This window comes from Sinocyclocheilus anshuiensis, unplaced genomic scaffold, assembly GCF_001515605.1.
Source record: "Sinocyclocheilus anshuiensis isolate Anshui unplaced genomic scaffold, SAMN03320099.WGS_v1.1 scaffold514, whole genome shotgun sequence".
Classification (NCBI taxonomy): Eukaryota; Metazoa; Chordata; class Actinopteri; order Cypriniformes; family Cyprinidae; genus Sinocyclocheilus; species Sinocyclocheilus anshuiensis.
Window position 1 is genome coordinate 316,776 of NW_015542348.1, and position 6,343 is coordinate 323,118.

Genomic DNA, 6,343 nt, shown 5'->3' on the forward strand with positions numbered 1-6,343 from the left:
TTCATTAACTGTTCCCTCCTGGTGGAATGACCTGCCCAACTCAATCCGAGCAGCTGAGTCCTTAGCCATCTTCAAAAAACGACTAAAAACACATCTGTTCCATCTTTATTTGACCCTCTAACTCTAGCACTTTCTATTCTATTTTAATTCTACTTTATCTATTTATCTTCTTTTTTTATTAAAAAAAACACTAGCTTTATATTTTTTCTATTCTATCTACTTGTCTTTCTTTGTGTGTGTGTGTGTGTGTGTGTGTGTGTGTGTGTGTGTATGTGTGTGTGTGTATATATATATACTGTATATTTTTCTGTCACAGAAAAAAAATATTGTTTTTTACAAGAAAAATATTGTTAAAATCTGGATAAAAATATTTCTGACATCCTAGCTGAAAGATATTTTTTTGTACCTGTCTGGTTTTCTGAGAATAAAAGGATTTAACACTTATTCCTGAGGTAATTGGTGCATCTCCTCTTCTCTCTGCCTTTTTGAATATATGCGATATCTCAAAACAAAAAATAGATACAAATACAATAATTAAATGGAATCATAGACAGTGCTTTGGGGGTTCACCACTCGTGGTTGGGAGATGGTACAACAACCTAAATGGTTCAAAATGGCTTCCAAACATCTGTTCACTGCAATGAACACCATGCATGAAAGGGTTAATCATTTTTAAACAGTTAAAAAGTATGACAGATGTTAACACACACACACAAACATACACAAGTTAAGTTATTGTTTGTAGAATAGCCTGCTATTTATTTCATAAACAGCCCAAAATATTTCAATTTAAAAATACAGATTATTTGCTAGTTTATTTCTGCAAAAAGTAAACAACTTTATAAATTACAGTGTTTAAGTCATTTGCCTCTGAGATTACAATGCTATACAATCATACTTTTCTTGGATGTTTATAATTAATTACAATGAGAATAAATATGGAGGAATAAAATGAATATTAGGAATAAAATGAAGGGGATAGTGGAAAATAAAAAAGAATGGCAATGGTCTCAATAAATATTTTGATAATGAATATGGGCAAAATTAATAGTCAGTTCAAGTACTGTTGTTTTTCTTGATGTAGTCCTGCCTCATTTGAATGAACAGAAAGTGTGATGAAAGACATCAGACTGCACACCAGGGCTGTGTCTCATTAGACTATGTCATGTATTTTGTGGATTTCAGTAAAGAGTCTGAACCTCCTGGTTACAGCCCTGGTGTCCGTGTCGTCTCATTATTATATATAAAGATATAACATGGTGTCAGAAGTGGGATTCGAACCCACGCTTCTGAGTGTTTTTCCTCAGATACAGGTCAGAAGGGATCGGAGCTGTCATGCTGCAAGATAAATAGCCAGTGGCTTATGGATCATGTGCGCTAATGGATACTCAAAAGAAATATGCGCAAATTGAAAAAGAGCTGCTTGCCATACACTCTTAAGGAAAAATGGTTCTAAACAGTACCAGAAAAGGGTTCTTCGACTTGTAACAATAGCAGAACCCTTTTTAGTGCTAAATAGAACCTTTTATATAGGATTCCATATAGAACCATGCTTTGAAAACGCTATATAGGACCTTAATGGTGTTATAAATAACCTTTTTAATGATAGTTTTTCATTAATATTAGCATGTTAATATAATTTAATATTAGTATTATTTGTATATATTATTTATTAATTGTTTTTTACCCCTCTATCTGTCTGGTCTTATAATATCTTGAAGTGTCTATTAGGGTTTTACATAAAATCAACAACAACATCATCATCATCAAAAACAATGTGTCAATGTTTGACAATGGACATTGAACATAAATAAATGCTTAAAGAAGTAAAACAAAATAGAACATAAAATAATGAAATGAAGAGCAAGCTCCAGTGAAATATCTTCACATCCCTCTATGATACCTCTAAGTTAATCATTATCTGTATTTTGGTGTGATTGATTGGCAGTTTCTCTCTGCAGATGACGAGGTTGTAGGATGTGACAGCATCTGAAACAGCATGTTGTGTGAAATAAGTACGTTTTTATTGACACAAAATTGTCAGTGCTCTTAACAACAGTCATTAGCTGAATACATTAATTAATGACAATTGACATTGAACATGAATAAATACATAAAGAAGTAAAACACAAAATAAGAACAAAAAATAGATGCGATGAAAACCAAGTTTCAGTGAAGCAATCACAATCCAATCAGTATGATGTCTTTAAGTCCATCATTTTGGTGTGATTAAGTGGCGATTTTGCTCTGCAGATGATGAGGTTGTAGCTTTATGCATAAACTCTAGTAATACAAAAAAAAAAGGACCATACATTCAATATCTTTGTTACTTAGTGAAGAAGAGGAGAGTATCCTTACCTGAATAGAGCTGGTCACACTTACATGTTCTCTTAAACTAAAAAGAGAAAAGACAAAAGCAAAAATGGACAGTATGTGAGCCCTTCACAATCCTAAAAGAAAAAAGTGATATAAAGTCATGGGATAGTTTTAATATTTTTTGTGACTGGGTATGTTTATACAAACCCAAGTAATAATTAAAAAATCTAATAATATGAATTATAAATTCATTGTCTCTTTTGCTTACTTTGTGGAGGAAAGAAGTTTCCACAGCTTAGCAGAGCTGCAAATTTGTATTTAAACTGAGGAAAAGCTGACTGTTTTTCGCAAGGCAACAGTTTTTGACCAAGAAATGCAACTACTGTGCAAAATGACCATGGATGGATGGCCTAAAGAAAGGAGTGAGGTTTCAAAACAGATTCAGACGTACTGGACATTCAAAGAAGAAATAAACTTCACATCAGGACTTCTTTTCAAATCGGCAAAGCTCATTGTTCCAAGCCAATTGAGACAAGAAATGCTGATGATAATTCATGAATCACATCTAGGAGTTGTGAAATGTAAAGAAAGAGCCACGGATGTTCTGTATTGGCTGAACATGTCAACCCAAATTGAAGAGTTTGTTTCTCAATGTTCAGTAACTTTGCAAAAGCATGGGAATTTGAACATGTGACGTCCAGCCCAGGACACGCACAGTCGAACGGACAAGCTGAACGAGCAGTCCAAACCATAAAAGACCTGTTAAAAGAAAGCTCAGAGTGGCAAAAGTGACCCTTACATTGCTTTGTTGGAATACTGAGATACACCATTGGATGGCATTGGGTACTCGCCGGCACAGTTACTAATGGGATGTCGGTTGAAATCCAAGACACCTACCTCAGTCACCTTATTGTCACCCGAAAACAACATACAGATCCAAGACAATCTGAAACAAAGACAGGACATGCAAAAGGCTTACTTTGACAGACAAACAAGACTGCTTCTAGATCTTCACATAGGAGAAAGTGTGAGAGTACAATGAGGAGATGTCTGGCAACCTGCAGTAATCATCAAAAAACATGAACAACCAAGATCCTTCATCATACAAACTCCAGATGGAAGGACATACAGGAGGAACAGAAAACATATTCTCAAGACTGGAGAGAAAAGTTTCACAACAGCAACAGACAACACAGTCAATGACACTAATAGTGTGATGGACTCACATGTCACTGACAATAAATCATCTACAATGGACAAAGAAACACAAAACACTGAATTACCTGAGTCTCAGTCACATGGATACATTACCAGGTCAGGTAGACAAGTGAATATGCCCTTAAGGTACAGAGACTAAACAGTGTTTGACACTACGAATCTTTATTGCACTAACCTGTTTTTTTTTGTTTGTTTTTTTTATAATTGGTAAAAAAAAAAAAATGTTTATAGATTGCTGTTGAGCAATAATACTTAAAAGCTGGATAGTTCTAAACTTAAGAGAAAGGATGTCATGTATTTTGTATGAGTGTGCTACCCGTACATGGTGACGTCATCAACAGTAGATAGATTTCAGTAAGTGTAGTACTACATACGGTGACATGTCGGTTCACTTAGTTTTGTCGTGGCCACGACATAATATCCTCAATTACAAATACGGTGCCCGAGAGGTGACATGGACGGTTCACTTAATTTTGTCGTGGCCACGAGATATTCATTTGAGGCAGGGCCGTGCACAGACATTTTGAGGGGCAGTGGCCCAAACCAAAAAAGGGGCACTTGGGGCTTGGTTCTTGTTAATACAAATGATCCAGTTGTTACGAATATACAATTAAAAGAGAAGACAGCACACTCTGTAATAATTTCAGACTTTACTTTAGATGTTTTGATAATAATGGGCTCTCCCTCACTCTCTGAGCCTGCTTCTGCCTCATCTTCAATGGAAGTAGGGGAGAGTGAGGTAAGTTGAGCCAGTGGGTAAGTTGACCCACCCCCTGTTTCTTGGCAACAATACACTTTTACTGTCATGTGACCATGTATTTTGGAACCACCCATCATTTCTGCCAGACTGTGAAAAGGATAAACATATGGGGGGAATGGAAGGCACCCATTTACTTTAAAAACTAAAATTTTAGCATAACATATGGTTGTTACAACAAAGCAAATTGATCCAGGTCTAAAAATATTTATGATACATATAGGGGATTTAACAACATATAAAACCATGCAAATCATTTAGCTAAATATTAGCCTGAACTGGTAAGCAACAGTAGCTATTTTTTCCATATGGCAGCTATGGGGCAAAGTAAGCCAAATGCTGTGGGGTAAATTGAGTCAGCATTTTAACTTACCCCATCATAAGGCACTCTAGTTAAGTTAAATATCTGAATTATAAATTGGAATTTTAATGTGATTGTCACAGTTATTAACTATTGTGTTTGTTTTCATTTGATCCCTCATGTTCCATTGACCTAGTTTCTGTCTCCCCTTGATTGTGTCATTATGTTCAGGTGTGTCTTGTCAATTATCCTCCCCATATAAGTTGTATTCAGTTCAGTGTTTCTTTGTCCGGTCTTGTCAACGTGTACGTGTTTCTTAAGCCTTCCTGTTGTGGATTACCTTGTGTGGATAATATTAAAGACTTTTACTTTCATCTACAAAGTTCATCTACTGAGTTCATTCTACAAAGAACCGTGACAGTGATATTACTGGTTTAGTTTATATTTTGTAGTTTATTTGATAGGGACAGTGTACAAGTGCACCAAATCCTTCTCTGATAAGAACGAGAAAATGCTTTTCATCGCATTATAATCAGATATATCTTTCCAACTCTTTGTTTAGTTTGTTTTTAGGAAGGCTACAACTTTACTGTTCAACATGTTTCAGAAATGCAAACAGTTAAATATTACCCCTAACCAGGGGTGTGAAGTAACGAATTACAAATACTCACGTTACAGTAATTAAGTTGTTTTTATCAGTAATTGTACTTTTTTGAGTAGTTTAAAAATTGTGTACTTTTACTTTTACTTGAGTACATTTTAAGTGATGTATCGGTACTTTTACTCCGCTATTTTCCTCCGTCTGTGGTCGTTACATGCTTATTTTAATTTTATTTTTATCGATCAACGTGATTGGATAGATAGTAATAGGTCTCAGTGACTTTCGTCAAATCAAATTGTGCATAGAAAACTTTAACCGCCAACTGTTTAAATGTATTTGAAAGAGTTGGCAGTCAAAATGAAAACTGCTGGATGAAAGATATTCTTCATTCTTTATGACAAACAAGATAATGGTACTCTTTCCACCACTGCCCCTAACCCGGGGCAAACTGAGCCATGGGAACACTTTTTTTATTAGAAGCCATATTTTTAGAACCCTTTGTCATAGATACATTCTGATCATTTAAATGGCTAATCTTACCACACTCTCCCCAATATTAGACATTGAATTTAATATTTTTCAGCATAAATCTATATTATATACTAATAAACAACTAATTTATAACATTTCTATCATTTTTTTTTTTTACTTTTTTACAGGCCTACTGTTAATATGATTTTATTAAAATATGATGCGTTACAGATTACTAGTATCAAGACAAGTGATTATAATGGGAAATATACTTAATTACAAGAATTAAAGTGTGACAAACTGCTAAATATTCTATATGATTATTTATTTACCTGCTGGCTTGCTGGAGCTTTGTATTCATGTTTGCAATGTTGAACTGCCTTTAGCAGCCTCCCTTCGCTCTTTCTCTCTGTCTCTGTCTTCTTTTTTGCGAAGGCATTTATTTTTTTTTTTGTCTACAAAGTGTGTCAACAACAGCGAATTTTGTGTTATTTATATTAGATATGATCGGGTACAGTAATTTGATTAGGCATTCTAATTCTAAGAACGTGGATATTTTGTTGTCATCACTTTTAAAAGACCGAGAGCAAATCATTACCGACAGAAATACAACAAACTACCAAATTACTAATTCAGCTAATCATCCATTGACTGTAATGTGGATTGTAATGCATCTACC